Source organism: Athene cunicularia, assembly GCF_003259725.1.
Source record: "Athene cunicularia isolate RWA chromosome 1 unlocalized genomic scaffold, athCun1 chr1_part2, whole genome shotgun sequence".
Taxonomy (NCBI): Eukaryota; Metazoa; Chordata; class Aves; order Strigiformes; family Strigidae; genus Athene; species Athene cunicularia.
In genome coordinates, this window is record NW_020799092.1 from 58,078,463 (window position 1) to 58,095,639 (window position 17,177).

General features: G+C 39.8%; 1 protein-coding gene across 1 annotated transcript in view; it reads left to right on the top strand.

Annotated features, from left to right (window-relative positions):
* PTPRZ1 (protein tyrosine phosphatase, receptor type Z1) overlaps positions 1–17,177 on the top strand; it is a 102,618-nt gene that overhangs the window by 19,374 nt on the left and 66,067 nt on the right. The gene's annotated exons all lie outside the window — the stretch shown is intronic.

A 17,177-nucleotide genomic window follows, 5' to 3' on the forward strand; every position in this document is an offset into this window, starting at 1 on the left:
GGAGAGACCAGATTTCAGGCTGTTCCCTTGCCCTCCTTCCCCTCCACTAAATGTTATAACAACAGGGTGAAAGTCAGGCTTCTTTTTGCCTTGATACATGAGATCTCTTGCTGTCCAGAGGCCACAGCACATAGCCTTTTTTGAAATTGCCATTAAAAGAAAATCAGTTGAACTGGACAGATTGAACTGCCCTTTAAAAGGTGCCTGTCTTCAATATAGCCAGTGAAGAGAGAGGCACTGAATTTATGCACAGTGGATCTCCCCCTGCAAGTCCTTTTGCCTTCATCTGTGTAGAGTATTTCACTAGTTGCATTAAATGCATTGCAGTAAGCCTGTGCGCTGCCACAGAGAGATGGCCAGAAACTTCAGTGCCTTTTCCTTCTCAGTTTCCTCTTTTTGTTTGAGTGAAAATATAGCATATGGATGCTCAGGAGAAAAAAATCCTTTAAAAATAGGCAATATGATTTTCAAGCCTCAAAGGCTGACAAATGTGATCCCTCAACCAAGTAATCTGATTTTCTTGAAAATGACTGACCAGGTTTCAAGTTGGCAGAAAACATCTTTTAAACTCTATGCAGGGCAGTAAACCTACAGTTAAAAAGCCAAAATCTTAAGTACAAATGCAGCTTATGAAATGTTGAAATAGCTAAATGTTTCTTAAAGGTTATTTATATACCCACTTATCCACTTCTTATTTTTAATCCTCTGCTTCAATGAAGGTTGTTTTTACATTCCACATCTCATGTAGGAGGCTGTGCAAGAAGTTATTAATAAAATATTAATGCTGTCATCCCACAGGACATACTGTTTATACCATCACAGATACAGATTACCTCTCAGATCAATGGAGCAATTTTTTAAAAACCTCTTTCTAAAGCAGCAGTTGGAGTATGATTACAGTTGTCCACCGTAGTTATATCATGCAGCAAATTAGGAAATATATGTCAGGACCCATTATTCTAATGGCGGTCTTGTAAGATTTTTGAACAGTGTAAGTAGATGCCAGACTTGCAAACTGATGACCCTCTTGGAAACAATATCCCAAGTTGAGAGGAGAGAACAAAAATACTGTTGAGTTGTGCATGACTGACAAGTTAATGCTTCACAGGAACCCATAACACTAATCGCACTTCTTGAATACAAGTTCTTCCTTTCTTTAGCTCCATCATAAGGTATCTCTTAAGCACTCATTAGACCAACACAGATGAAATTGGTATATTTGTTTTCAGTGTCAGCTAGCACCATTGCAGTCCTGGCCAGATAGAAAAGAGACAGCACTGTACTGCTCATGACACTTTGTTTCTCGCAGTATTTGTAAAGAAACATTTTGTTTGCAAAACCCATTAAAAAAGAGTAAGATCTTATATATTTATGCTCCATCTAATGCCCAATATGTACAAGGACGAGAACTATAAAACTGTATAAGGCAGAGGATGAAAATTCTCTGTCTTAAATGGCCATTTAAGTAGCACATCTGGAGAACTGCAACTGCCAAATTTTTAGCAAGCAGCAGCAGCATCATTAACAAGGGAACCATTGTGGTATGTGTAATGGCAATATTTATTTTATGCAACTAAGAGTTTGTCCTAGTACCAAATTAAATTATGTACCAAATTAAAGGCAAGATCATGCTTTACAGTCTTTCAATGGGCTCTACTTAAAATGGAACAGGAACTTGTCGTACCTAATCTGAAGGGGTGAGTTAATGCAGATATACAGCTGCAGTAAAGTCAAATGGCATGGGAATGCAGAGTGGGCATAGGCAGGGAGTAAAGCTCCCTTAGTACTCTGCCTACAAGCTGAGGGTTATTTGAACAGTGCTCGAATGTTCTCAGGAAATGTGTTTTAATTAAATTCTGCTCAGCTAAGAAGTGAGACAAGGACACAATTGTCAACAAAATCCGTTCTTGATGAGAGACTGAAAGGTAGTATCATGAGTCCTTCACAGTGTCTCTCAGTATTTTGCTTTGGCGGGATGGCAGTAATATTACACGTTGACAGCACAGAGGCTGGCAAGGATGGCGCTCTTCAGGCTCTGCTTACTGACACTGCCAATGTGATTATGGAATATAATTTTCCAGCCTGTGGAGTAGTATGCACAACTCATCCCAAGGTTTTGTGGATCCCATAAATGAGATGGGGTGCCTAGAATGGCTATGCAGAACACTTGTAATGCCCCATGAGCTCTAAGCTCTGGTATAGCTTATGCAGCTCTGGTGAAGAGCTTTTCTTTCTGACTTGGCTTCACAAGTCCGTATTATTTTTTCTTTACAACATCCAGCATAATGGAAAAAGGGTACTGCTGTATATCTTCATCAGTAACCTAGATGATGGGGCATAGTGTACACTCAGCAAGTTTCTGGTGATATAAAACTGGGAGGAGTGCTGAGGGACCTCAGCAGGCTGGAGAAACGAGCTGACAGCAACCTCATGAAGTTCCACAAGAGAAAGTGAAAAGTTCTGCACCTGGGGAGGAACAACTCCAGGCACTGGTACATGCTGAGACCCAACAATCTTTGCAGAAAAGGACCTCAGAGTCCTGGTGGACACCAAGTTGAACATGAGCCAGCAATATGCCCTTGCAGAAAAAAAAAAAAAAAAAGTTAATGGTAACCTGCACTGCATTAGGAGAAGTGTTGCCAGCAGGTCCTGGAGTCATAGAATCATAGAATCATTCAGGTTGGAAAAGACCCCTGGGATCATCAAGTCCAACCATCAGCCCTACTCTACAAAGTTCTCCCCTACACCATATCCCCCAACATCTCATCCAAACAACCCTTAAACACATCCAGGCATGGTGACTCCACCACCTCCCTGGGCAGCCTATTCCACTGTCTGACCACTCTTTCTCTGAAAATTGTTTTCCTAATGTCCAGTCTAAACCTCCCCTGTTGCAGTTTAAAGCCATTCCCTCTTGTTCTGTCAGTAATCACCTGTGAGAAGAGACCAGCAACAACCTCTCTACAATGTCCTTTCAGGTAGTTGTAGAGAGTGATGAGGTCTCCCCTCAGCCTTCTCCTCCTCAGACTGAACAGTCCCAGCTCCTTCAATTGTTCCTCATAGGATCTGTTCTCCAAGCCCTTCACCAGCTTTGTTAAGGTCGAGAGAAGTGATCCTTCCTTTCTACTCAGCCCTGGTGAGGCCATACCTGGAGTACTGTTCTGGGCTCCTCAGTGCAAAAGAGTTATGGACATATTGAAGAGGATCCAGTGAAGGCAATGGGCACGAACTGAAACACAGGAGGTTCCCTCGGAACATCAGGAAACACTTTTTACCTGTGAGGGTGACTGAGCACTGACACAGGTTGACCAGGGAAGTTGTAGAGTCTCCATCCTTGGAGATATTCAAAAGCTGTCAAACATGGGCCTGGGCAACTGGCTGTAGGTGGCTTTCTTTGAGCAGTGGGATTGGACAGTGACCTCCAGAGGTCCTTCCCACCCTCAAATATTCTGTATTTCTTGAGTAAGAGTCTCACACAAAGGACAGATCATTACTAAGCTGGAGAGGGAAAAAAATGCAAGAACATGGCAAGCTACGAAATGACAAGGGTGAGTGAATCTCAATAAAAGTTTGTATGGCAACTCTCCAGAGAATAGGAGTTTCAGAGACAACCATCAGTGAAGGAATTATTTATCAGAGCTGTGGTGTGACAGGATATTTGTGAAAGCAGAGGCAATACAGAAAAAACCCTGATTTTCAACAGATCTCCTGTGACTCACAGTCACAGACTGGCAGTATTTTTTGTGAAGTCAAAAACATCTTTTCTTTTCAGAAACAATTCCATAGAAACTCCACTCACTGACTCTTCTAGATTTGATGTTTCCCCACAGGGAGGTAGGCTGTACTGGAAACAAGAGATTCTGGGTATTATTCTGATGAAGGGTATTATTCTGAATTAAACTGATTCTGATGAAGGGAAATGTTGCTGCCTACAGCAGAGAGAAATTATTAGAAAAGAGTTCACAATTACATATGCAAGAAGCTGTCTCTGCATTTTCTCAGAAACTTTCATTTACATAGTGCTTTTGCCTTGCTTTCCCACCCCTGAGCTCCCATTTTTTTCTAATCTAATATGTTATTCACTATATTAGAATTGATGCTGAAGAACCGTATAATTCATCTACAGGTTATTTTGGTCAACCTCTTCAGATAGAAATCTTTGTGTAAATGTCATGCAAGTTGTTCATGAGTGAGACTAATATTTTTGTATCTTCTGAACTATACCAAGAGATAAAAATTCAGTACTTGGGCTTTAGTATGCCTTGCCTCTGTGATATGCCTTAGCTAGAAACTCTGGCCTTCCATCTCCTCTTTAACCATCATAATCTTTTGTCACACTTTTCCACCCCAGTTGCAACCAATGCCTACATTAGTCATCCACAGCTAGACTGGTTGGGGAGAAATTTTACACAGGTCCTCAAAGAATGAGAGCACTGGGAGACTGTGACACATACACTGTGGTGTAGAGTGCACATGGTAAGCACAAAGGAAGTTCGTCCAGGAAAAAAAAAAAAAAAAAAGAAAAGATGTTTTAAAAGAGTAAGTGGTTGGTTTATACCTTCTGTAACCTAGGTGAGGTGTTCTTGTCTGATTTTCCTGCAATCTGAGTTTCTTGTTTGAGAATATAAGAATTAAACATCTTCATTTGATACAGACTTTGGTCAATAGAGGTTTTGTGACTTTGGTTATAAGAGGAAATTTATTCACAATGAGAACAATCAGCCATTGGAATAATCACCCCAGGGAAGTGGTGGATTTCCCCAACATACCACGCTTCTGAGATTTAGCTGGGCAGGATGCTGGGCCATCTTGTTTAGACTATGCCTTTGCTGGGAAAGGTTGGACCAAAGGATCCTTGAGGTCCCTACCAAACTCTTATTCTATGATTGAATAGTGGTGGAACTGTGTCAGAAATCTCTTAATGCATGTGATGCTATTTGGTGCTAAGTGCCATATGACGTACAGTAGCCATTGTGCTGGAATAGCAAATATAAACCAACCAGAAATGCATTCTATTTAATTGTTTGTAACAATTACTTGCTCTAATTGCTTTAGTAATAGTGGGATTTGATTTGCCACAGAAACATGATGTATTTATGTGAACCAGACTAGTGATATACAAGGTGTTCTGTACATTCTGTGACCAGAATAGCTGGCTACTCAGATGGATCTGATTGTGGGACTGAGGTCTAATTCCAAGTGAGAACCAAAATACCAGAGAAATACGATAGAAGAATCAGACTGTGATTTAAGGTTTATGTGAGCCAGTAGAAGCTACATATGGCCAGTAGAAGTAAATCTAAAGCATTATTGATATGAAAACTAGAATCCCCACTATGAACTCCTGGCTCAGAAGGAGTAGGCTAGGCAACAGTTTCTATTTGTTTCTCAGTACAAGCAGTGCAATGATGTAATTCTTAGTTTCAGAAAATATGAAGTAAAAACCAGTGGTCCTAACAGCAGCAAGACATTTTAGGCCAGTTTTATCACCACAGGATTCATGGAGGGACAAGAACTTACTGGCTGACTGAGACCACAATTGCCCAGAGATGCATGAATTAAGTGTGTGCCTCTGTAGCAATTAATGCTGTTTCCATCCTCATTTCAAACAATTACCACCGTAGGACAGAATGGAAAAGCTGCGAATGTAAATGCTGTTAATGGACAGTGTTAAAGGACAGTATGTAATGCTGTTATCACATCAAGGCTGGGTAAAACATTTCTCAGTGGAAGAGTTGATAGTGGTTTTGAGGATACAGTAGTCTCAAAAAAAGACCAATCACATAATAGTATTTAAATTTAACATGGAATATTATCAGAGGAAGAGTCATATATATCCATTGACATTGGTATAGCAGTTCTGAAAGTATCTGTAATAAAGTCTATGGACAAAATGAAAACATAATGGTAACATTGAAATTATATTTAGTCTGAATAAAGTAATAACGTGAGTGCTGAAGAGTTTGTAGAATGTTAGGAGGGAGTTGGTTTTTAACATTTTTGGAAGGTTTTTTATTTTGGGGGGGAAAGGGAAAGAGAATTAAAGTTTTTGCTATTGCAGACAAAGTCCTTGCTAAAAAGCCATTTTGTGAACTAGAATTGGCTTTCTAAAGTACAAAATAAGGTAAGAAATTGTGTAGATGAGCACACGTAAAGCTATGGCTCTGCGTGAGAAATCCATATGGCTCAATATAATACTATATAGCAGACTCTTGCCCATCATCTCCTCTTATCCTTAACATTATGCAAACATAATATGCATTGAAATTCCTATGGAAGTGTGATACCAAATCCTGCTAAAAGGTGCTAAAAAGAAATCCCACTTTTCTATGGTATTACATTCTTCTAGAGATACATGGGAGCTTCATTTTATAAAAATTACAGCTCTATAAAAATGAGAACCTGGGGAGCAAAAAACCAGAATTACTTCTATGCCGTTTTGGACACAGATGCTGGGACTGGCTGGCCAGTGATGTAATCCAGTAGTCTTTTATCCTTATATTTGTCTTGTTTTGGTTTATTTCTTTCTAGTCCTTGCTTTTCAGGATCTTTATATAATTGTTGAAATAAATGCCATTTGCTATTCAAGGATAAATGCCAAGCTTTTTCATGGCTATTTGTGGAGTTTTTGCATCTACAGTACCACTAGTGTTGTTTAGTAGTGATTTTTCATGTATGCACATCTGATCTGATCCAAAGCTCAGAGAATCTCCCTGTGATTTATTTGTATACTTCAGCAGGCTTTGGATCAGAACTTACGACTGTGGCCTTTATGAGATGTATTATTCTTATAGATAGGCTAGTACTGACGGAAGTTATTTTCCTAGGTGATAGCAATATAATAATGCGCATGTTTGGTAACAGGAAGAAGCACCCCTGCGGTATACTGCCACAGGACTTTTCATGGAACTGAACAGACTGCTCATTAACATTTAACGGTCCAGGAGGGAGGAAGGAAAGAGGGAAGAAAGGGAGGAAAGGAAGGAAGAAAGAAAGATGGAAGAGAGGAAGGGGAGTGGGGGAAGGAGGGAGGTCATAGCACAACAGGACAAAAAAGGAATCCATATTGATTTTCTCAGCGAAAACCAATACTGTTAGATCCATAGACCTGTTGAGAAGCTGAGAAGGAGGAAATTACATGTGCTCTTTTAAAATTCGTTGTTGCATTTTGGTTTTGTACTGAGTGCCTGGTTCTGCCACCCAAGATCACTTCTAAAATACAGCAGAGCCTGCCTTGTAGTAATGAGGACTGAAAAGTGAAGACTGTCATAATGCAATTCATTAGAGTTAGACGGTGATCTGTACTCTTGTAAAAATGGCGTTTCTTGCTGTTGAAGATGGGTTTCATTGTGCTCATCTCCTGGGACTACATCCATTATCACGTATCAGACAGCCACTAAATGCTGCACTTGACACAGATTATTGCTTCCTCTTTCTTTGCTCCAGCTGATGGTCTTTTAAAGTGCATTTTTTTGGTCTGTTTAAAATTGGTGCAAGCTTTGAGTCTACACAAATTTTGCCTTATGCAGCCATTACATTTCTAACAGGACGGTACTTTCATGATGTGGGACAGAGGGAGATATCTCCATAAACTTAATTTATGCCCATGTTCTCCAACAGAAAGATGATATACATCCACTTGTTCTTTCTGCAGTAGCTGTAAGTTTGGGAGTAAGCTTTACGTAACAGCAGTACAGCTGAACAGTGATGGGGCTGTACCATGTTGGAAAGCTGTTGCTTTTATTTTGCAAATCGGGCTGGCTTTAGAGGACAAAGCCTGTGATCTTCCCATTTTATTTGCCCTTCCTTGCTGGCAGTATGCCAAACAGCTCAAAAACAGGTGGGGAGTCCTCTTCTTGTGGAAGACCAAACAGGCCTTTGACATCACCATGACACAAAATTGACAGGTAATTCTATGATATCCAGCATGAAAAAAAGTGCAGCTGTCAGTATATGAAATAAAGTCATAGGCCACGTTCCTCAGCGCTGGCCAAAAGGCATTACCTGTTTCTTAGGCCAGAAGTGAGTCAGCTCCATGTATTCCAGTTCTGTTTTCAGCTCCTCTTGTTTGTGATCTTGGAATGATCTTTGTCCCTTAACAGTGTTGTGTTCAGTTCCATGATCTTAAGTATTACTAAAGGTAAAGGAAATCTTTATTACAACCTGAATTCCTTGGAGCAAGGTTTATAATTATTCAGGCCTTCCAATTAGAGCTTCATATATTGTCAAAAATTAAATAAAAGCAGGAGGAAGAATGTGTTTCTTTTTTACTGGACATTTACCTGTTTGGCACTGTACCAAATTTCCTTTCTTAATACTTACTTGAAAAATATAGCTTAGATCTTAACACTACATTAATTATAAAAGATTACTTGGCAAGTTTTCATTATATATTGCTACATAATTTGCTGGCAGCACTTATATGCAAATTCAGGAGCAATGGAATGAGAATAATAAAAAAGAGGTATCATAATGGTTGACTGAGTTTCTCCCATAATCCTTGTGCCAGTCTAAACAGCTATCACATCGAGTGCACTGCAAATGGAGTATCAGTGATAATCTACATTTCTCTGTCACAGAAGTGTTTGATTATATATTTTCTAACTAGCCTGCAATGGCCAGATTTATTAGGGAATGAAAGAAGAAGAGAAACAGCAAACAGTTGCTGTATTGAAAGAAAGCTGTCCATTGGCATTTATCCTCCTACGCATTTTGCTCAGTAATTCACTTAGTCTGACTATGAATCATCAGACTGACTCCCAGGAAGAAAAATCACCAGGCAGCCACTGTATTAATAATAGTGATTGCAGTTTTCCATAGTATCTCAACAAGTGTACTTTATTCCATCTTTTTTTATTATTTTTTTTTTTCCTGTGGGGATAAAGTAAAAAAACCAAAACGTTTTTCTTAGTTGCTTTTTGGTTATTTTATTGAGCGATGTCTCAGTAACCATAGATGTGAAGGAAGCATAAAGTTTTATGTTCAAATAAATAAACAAAAGATGAAAGGAGGATCTGATAATATGAAAATAACAAAATGTTTCATCAGAATTTTCCTAGTTTACCATCTATGTTAGATTTTAATAAGGGGTAAGTGGTCCAACACATTTTAGATGAGGAACAAAGAAGACTGGTATACCAGAGTTCAACTGAAGTCAGGTTAGTGCTGTGCCGTGTTTAGGGTATTCTCGGGAAAAGTCCATATTTGCCTGTGTTTATATGGTACATATTGTCTTCTTTGTGTGCACATACAATACACAGAATACAATGAAGGTGTGTTGATACTTAGATTAAAAAAATGAAAAATAAGGCACTAAACAAAATAATAGATTAGGTGGTGTGGTTTGCCTGAATGCAACTAGTTGCAAAGCAGCTAGAATTTTTTGTTGATTCTGTTTGCTTTATTTGAAATATTATACCATACAGTAAGAAAATGTATTTCATTAATTTCTCTGTCACTATATATGTGCCAAAAAAAAATAAAATCTGTGTGACAGATATATTTGGCTCCTGCTCATTTTAAAGCAAGCTACTTTATTAGTGCTTTTTGAGTGTTTAAGTGTAAAGTTTTTGTGAGTGGCAATCCAGTTACTCCGTGGGCTGATTCTCTTTAAGATAACCAGTATAATTTCATTTTTGAACACTTGACCTAGACATTGGCAAGCAATCCAGTCTTGGAAAACCCTCAATTAAGTCACTGAGATGGGTGTAATAATTGACTGAGCCCCAAACCCTTCACCCATTGAAGTCTGGGCTTTTTCAATCTGAAGAATTTTTATAAACTTTATGAGTATGATCACAAACAAGCTATGGGGTTAATTGGGGCTTTTGGAGGGGGAAAACACAAAACCCCAAAATCCTTACAGTGAAGATCAAGATGAAGCAGAAATGTTGTCTTCTATTCAGTAATACGTAAAATTTAAACCGTGGACTCTTTTGATGACCAAAATGTTTCCCTGGAATGCAGTGTGTTAGGTCATGGCCTTTGTAATATAAGCTATGGTAACATTCACAATATTAGTATTAGCAATGTGTCTCTCTTTGGGGCAGTAGTGCACTCACCCAGAATGTGAATTGAAATAATTTTTCTGCTTTGGAGGATTAGAGACTGCACTGTGCAACTTTTGGTAATAAGCTAAATGCCATAGCTATTAATGGTATGAAGCATCCTGAGGTTTGTTGATCTCCATCTCCTCTGTTCATCCAGTTTGGATGCACTGTCTAAATAGTGAAGGAGAAATGAAGAGGAAAAAAAAAAAAAGAATAGCTCTACAGTTTAGTGTTCGGAGCAGTGTTGATTTGACATCTAAATTTAAACTTTAAGTACCCACATCTTTTCATGGCCTTATTTCTGATTTCTCATATCTTAGATAAAATGTGTCTGCTCTAAAAAACCCCACTTTGAAATCACTTAACATTTCAAAGTGGTAGTTCAGTAACTTTTTTTATAAGGCACATCCATTAACAGTCCACACAGATGGTATATCCTTTGTCTTCTATGTATGTCCAATCTGCATTTATAAAAGAAATGATATCATTGTGAAAGCAAAAGCTGATGAAAAATGGAAAGGAGAGAATTAAGCAGAGGTAAAGAATCCATCTCTCTTTTCTGCTGTCTTTCATCTGTAACATAAACCTTAGGGGTCACATCAGTTTAAATCAAGAAATAATAAATGAGGTAGGAGCAATGGAAAACCTGAATCAGACCTATGAGTATTTCTGTACTACCCATTATTGCCAGTCTGAGAAGCAATGTTTATACTCTGTAACTGGTTAGAGTCTAAAACTTACATGGTCTTATATTGGAGCCCTATTTTTAACTAACAGTAGGTATCTAACAGCAATGATGTTAAACCCCCAGTGTTTCAAAGCTTACACTTGTGAAGGAAGTATGGCTTCTCCACCAATATTTAAAGCATTTCTTTTTCTGTAACTATCATTAAAGCTAGAGCTTCTTATAGTTCCTGAGGGAGCATATCCTAGGAGTGTGTCTATTCACAAGAAACATGATCCTAATAAGAGCTAAGAATGCAAACTCTGTGATGTCAAAACAACAGTTACTAAAGTGAAGTGCTGGGAAGCAGAATTTTCTAAGTAAAAAACCTCCTCACTAATGCAATTTTCTGACATTGTTATTAATCCCATAAAACTCAAATTTTTAAGATCATATTTCTTCGGAAACTACATCCATATTCGGTATGAAGAAGTGCAGAGTATTTGTTTCACATATTAAGAATCCCATTCATTGGACTTGAGATTTACATTTTAAGTTCTTCATATCTGTTTTCCATTGATTCAAAAAGATATCTTCCAGTTTTCATAAATTATATATTACATTCAACCAGTACTGATACACGGTAGTAAACAGCAGTGCTCATAATGAAGGTTTATAGCCCAACAGACATGCATGTAGTAGTCTGTGAGCATGCTGAGAAACCCCTTTCCTGGCAAGTTGCTGGGAGGACCACAGCCTACTCAGTTTCACACTTTCTCTTCAGCCCTGCTCACTCTTTCTACTTGCATAGGATACTGACACACAGAGAATTGTCTGACAGATGCTTTTCTTTCAAGTATTTTACAAAAGACAGAAGTGCAGTAACACTTGTGGGCCAGATCTTCCTAAGGGCGGCAGCAGATATAACTGGAGACCAAAAGGAGAATTGGACACTCATTGCAGGGATGGGATCACTGGGACTAAGAGTGAGGACCAGAACTAGGTATGAACATTTCCTAGAAAGAAAGCGTAGGAAGGTCTTCTTTGGACATTCTGCCCTGGACAAGAGTGGTAAAGATTGTGGTATAGGCAGTCATCCATTACCTTGTAATCTGCTTTTTCATTTTTTTTCATTGTGAATTGTCAGTTACTTCTTCAGAGCTGACAGCTTTGACAAACATTGCTTCCTCTGTGCACTCTTCAAGATATATTGTGCACAATTTATTCTCCTCAGATTTCCAAAGCACAGTTTGGGGAAATTCATTTTCAAAGCTCAGTTTCAACAATATTTTTTGAAATGGCTGGCATGGCTTTGATTTATGATTTCCATCATAACACCTACAGTAAAACAATCTGTTCTTGTTTAAAAACATTTGGTCCTTTTGCTTTTACTTTGGCTTTCTGCAAGTCATGTAAACTGCAGCAGTTTCACCACCTGCTGCCTACACTGGATGCATTTACATTAATGCTTTAGTTCAGATAGGGAGTGGACTTCTGAAGCAAATCTCCTGGCTGCACCCCACTTGCCAAGCTTTGGTTTGCAAGGTAGAGTTGTCTCACAGTGCATGACATGCATTCATCTCAACTAGTACTAAACAGGAGATGTGCTGCAGGAACATACCTAATGCACTTCAGTAGCTGATGGGCATTCAGCCCATGGGACAAGATAATGCTAGGCTGAGGTTAAGACCTTCTTAGGAGACTTATGGTATGGATATCTGGTCCTCAGCCCCAACTGTTTCACTCTATAAATCCGCTTGTATTGGTCTGCACTACTTGCTAATACAAACACAACCATTATCTGCTCCAACATTTGCAGAATGTATGCATAAACATGTGTTTTGCAGCTCAAATATAATTCGGATCATCATGACTGAACTCCAGTTCCTCCTGGAATTCTCCATTTTCCTGCCCCAGACTAGAGCCTGTTATTTTTTTCCTGTACATTTCATTCCATAGCTTTGGATTAATGCTACAACTTCTCAGTAGTTATGCAAGTGTGATTTTCCACTTGACATGCTCATTACTGAGCTTAGTATCATTTTTGCCTTAGAAAGAGGGCTTCCACATTGCCTGTGCTCCTCAGTGCTGAGGTCACTTGCACTTCTGCAATTGTAAGCAATAATAGTATCCTTTGCTTCTGTGACTTTTTTCAGCTACATTAGCTACTGGACCACAAAGAAGAAAACTGATTAAAAGTTGTCAAATGCCTATTCGGGTTTGCCAGCAGGAGCATTGATTTGGAGCATTCAGCTAATTTGTTGTAGCTGGAAGTGTTACCTGTTTTCCTCTGCAACCATGGAATACTTTTTTCATTTATCCTTGGTAGATTTCAAGCTAGCATTCATATTAGCGTTCATACAGGTATGACAGATACTTTTCTTTTTGTCAGAGAGTAGCTGAAACAGTATTTGCATCTTTTTCATACATAATATACATAGGTCAGCTTCTTATCATGACTACTGTTGAGTGTATAGAAATAATAATTACATGAAAATACACTGTTCTAAAACTTTCTTTGAGGCATAAAATTCATAGATGCTGTAAGATTTTAGTAAGGTGTAAACAACAAAATTCTTATGAAACGAGAAACATTTTATTATAATCACTTATTTGACTGGATTACCTTTGTTTCTACACAGAAAAAAGATTATAAAATGTTTTTAGTAAGCTCATCTCATAGGTTTGAGACTTTTCTGGGGACAGGAAATCATGTTCATCTCACTAAGCATTCTAATTTCCCTAATTTATTTCTGGTAATACTTACAGAATCACAGAATCGTCTAGGTTGGAAAAAACCTTTAAGATCATCCAGTCCAACCATTAACCTAACACTGACAGTTCCCAACTACACCAGATCCCTCAGCGCTATGTTGACCCGACTCTTAAACACCTCCAGGGATGGGGACTCCAGCACCTCTCTGGGCAGCCCATTCCAACGCGTAAAACTCGTTCTGGAAAGAAATGCTTCCTAATATCCAGTCTAAACCTCCCCTGGTGCAACTTGAGGCCATTCCCTCTTGTCCTATTGCTTGTTACTTGGTTAAAGAGGCTCATCCCCAGCTCTCTGCACCCTCCTTTCAGGGAGCTGTAGAGGGCGATGAGGTCTCCCCTCAGCCTCCTCTTCTCCAGACTAAACACCCCCAGTTCCCTCAGCCGCTCCCTGTACGACCTGTGCTCCAGACCCTGCACCAGCTCCGTTGCCCTTCTCTGGACACGCTCGAGTCATTCAATGTCCTTTTTGTAGTGAGGGGCCCAAAACTGAACACAGGAATTGAGGGGCGGCCTCACCAGTGCAGAGTCCAGGGGTGAGATCCCTTCCCTGTCCCTGCTGGCCACGCTATTGCTGACACAAGCCAGGATGCCATTGGCCTTCTTGGCCCCCTGGGCACACTGCTGGCTCCTGTTCAGCCAGCTGTCAATCAACACCCCCAGGTCCCTCAAGCTTCATATCCAGACTGAAAAAATAAACTTCCTTGGTCAGACCACAGCATCACCAGACTGCCTACAGCCAGCATTCTATGTAACTGTGCCCTGGCTCAGGATGTTGTGATGGATTACAGTGTTGGCATGACACTGTCTTCTGGACTGAGCTAAGATTACTATTGTTATCATTAGCTTCATACAAGGGATTTGTTATTTTCTATTCTGAGGCAGAGATAATGACTATCAAGTCAAAGAATTTACATTCTGCATAACAAAACCACAAAATATGAAATGAAGAGCGTTGGAAGGAGATTGTAGTTTATCTAATTTTAATATATTTGTTTTAAGTGAACCTGATAGTAAGAAATTTAAAGGGAAGGTTCAAAAATGGGATATCTGCATTCATCAAAAGAAGCATGGAAGAAAGTACCCAAAACTGCACTAGTAGGATTGAGAAAAGAGTAGTATTTTCAGTCAGTTCTAATGTCAGTGGTAGAAAGAGCAGGATAAGGGGAATGTATGTTGAGAAAAGATTCATTATGATGTTCTGAAGGAGGGACTGCAGTTGAGCAATGGGAATCGATATGTCAGTGAAAAGAGAAAGGAGATTTCTACTCCTTCCCCAGGAGCCTGGGGAAGTCTTGCTCTGTAGTGAAAGGAAGGAGGAAAAGAAACAGAGCGTGGAGTGGGGAGCGCAGCCTAACTCTGAGGAGCAACCATGGGCAGCTAGCCTGGCCCAAGACTTTCAAAGAGCCAGGAAAGGCTCTAAAGAGTTGGCTGCAGCTTGGAAAATCACTGAGCTGGCTGAAAGCAGACCTGGAAAAAAGGGCTTGTCTGCAAGGATGCACAGGGCAAGCCGAGAATTGTTCTTTCTGTCCTGTCTGACCATGTTTGGAGGCTTTTCTGTTTAAAAAGTTAATTGTTCTAGTTTATATTTAATAAAAAATAGCTTTTTTAAAAAGAAAGTCCTTCAGTATTTGTTAGAAAATTCACAATAGAAGATCTGAGCAGATTCATCTTGTTTTGGCCGACTTGGGCTAAGCATTTCTTAAGGGAACCTTTTGAGAGAGAAGGTGAAATACTAGCCACTCTTCTTATGAAAAGCACATTAGAAAACAGGATATAGCATTATTTGCCCAGGTGATAAACTGTAACTGTCAGCTAATGTGCAGTAGAAGTGTGACTTGAGGAGCTGGAAGCTTACCCCATGTGCCATTCCCAAGGCGTCACTGCTTGCTCAGTACAGGGTCCTAATCCCCACATGTGGGATATTCAGATTCATAACCCTATGATTTAAACTCATTTTGGTATGCTTGGCTGTTGTGCCTAACAGTTTCTTCTGTTGCAGTTTACAAGAAGTAAATGGGCTTATATACCATCTGACCTGCAGTACTTCTGATGTGGCAAGGTGATATTGGTAACTTGCTCGACTTGACACTTGTTGAATAATTTAGCTCAGGCTTGTTTCTAGGTAGCTAGCTATCCAGATGAGCATCTTGTATTACTGCCTATTGTCATGGTTACAGGACTGGCTGCATCTCTTCTTCCCTCTCTGAGTTTTCTGAGTGCAATATGAGGGCTGTCCTTGCCGGGGGTACAATATAGCAAATCTTCCACAGTCAGAGTTGGATGTAGCACAGCAGCTTGTAAATGAGCATTGCCTCATTTCAGCACATCTAATAGAATTCAAATGTGTGCATTGGATGCACTAATATTATTTCTTAACTACTAGTAAGTGGGAAGCTAACTGAAGCAATTATATTTTCTTAGGTCTGTGCAGTCAACTCTTGGTTTTAATTAGCCCTTTGAAGTGTTACCAGAATTCCCTATCAGGAAACAATATTTATATATATGCAAACAAATGAACATACACAAAATATTGTTTTATTTATGTTACTATATTGTATAAACAAAATATTCTCAGAACAGCTGCTAACCCCTCACTCTGACCTGTAGAGTACTTGAGCATTTCTTATGGAAAATAGGTCTTTGGTGAAAGACGTATCATAGAATCATAGAATCACAGAATGGCTTGGGTTGGAAGGGATTTTAAAGATCATCTAGTTCCAACCTCCCTGCCATGGGCAGAGAGACACCTTCCACTAGTTCAGGTTGTTGAAAGCCCCAAACCTGGCCTTGAACACTGCCAGGGAGGGGGGAGCTACAACTTCTTTGGGAAACCTGTTCAGTGTCTCACCACCCTCATAGTGAAGAACTTCTTCCTTACAATTGCTTTAAGTATTGGAAGGCCCCTATATGGGCTCCCTGGAGCCTTCTTTCCTCTAGGCTGAACAACCCCGACTCTCTCAGCCTGTCCTCATAAAGGAAGGTGCTCCAGTCCCTGATCATCTTTGTGGCCTCCTCTGGACCCACTCAAGTGGGTCTCCTTCCTATGTTGGGAGCCCCAGAGCTGAACACAGCACTGCAGGTGGGGTTTCATGAGAGCAGAGTGGAGGGGGGGAATCACCTGTCTTGACCTGCTGGCCACACTTCCCTTGATGCAGCCCAGGGCAACTGGCTTTCTGGGCTGTGAGCTCACGTTACTGTCCTTGTATTTGGTTTTTCATCCACCAGACATGCTGTTCGTGTCTGTGTTGTCCATGTCTGAACTGGCTGCAGTGAAAAACCATGCCAGCCCCTGTGACCTGGAGAAGGGGCCCTGCTGCAGGTCAGGACATCATGGCTGTTCTCACCTGGAAGCTTCAAAGGGAGGTGGCTGAGTGTGCATGCATGGGCAAAGCCGGGCCATACAGCCAGGCTCTCCAGCCAGAGCATCACTAACCTTTTTACTTTTTCAGAGTAGAATCACTTTACCTTTCCCCTCTGTGCAAGGATTTTTTTAAAGATCTTAGTGCATTTATTTATTTTAAAAACTCATTGAATGGCTGACTTCATTGGACAGAAGGAATGTTAATGACATTCATATGATTAAAAGTTATTTGGAAAGGAGGGTTTTGCAGTAATTCCCAAGGTGGTTTTGAACACCAATTTGTTTTACCTGAAAGAGCTTTTTTTCCCTATTTTATTTATATTTCTAC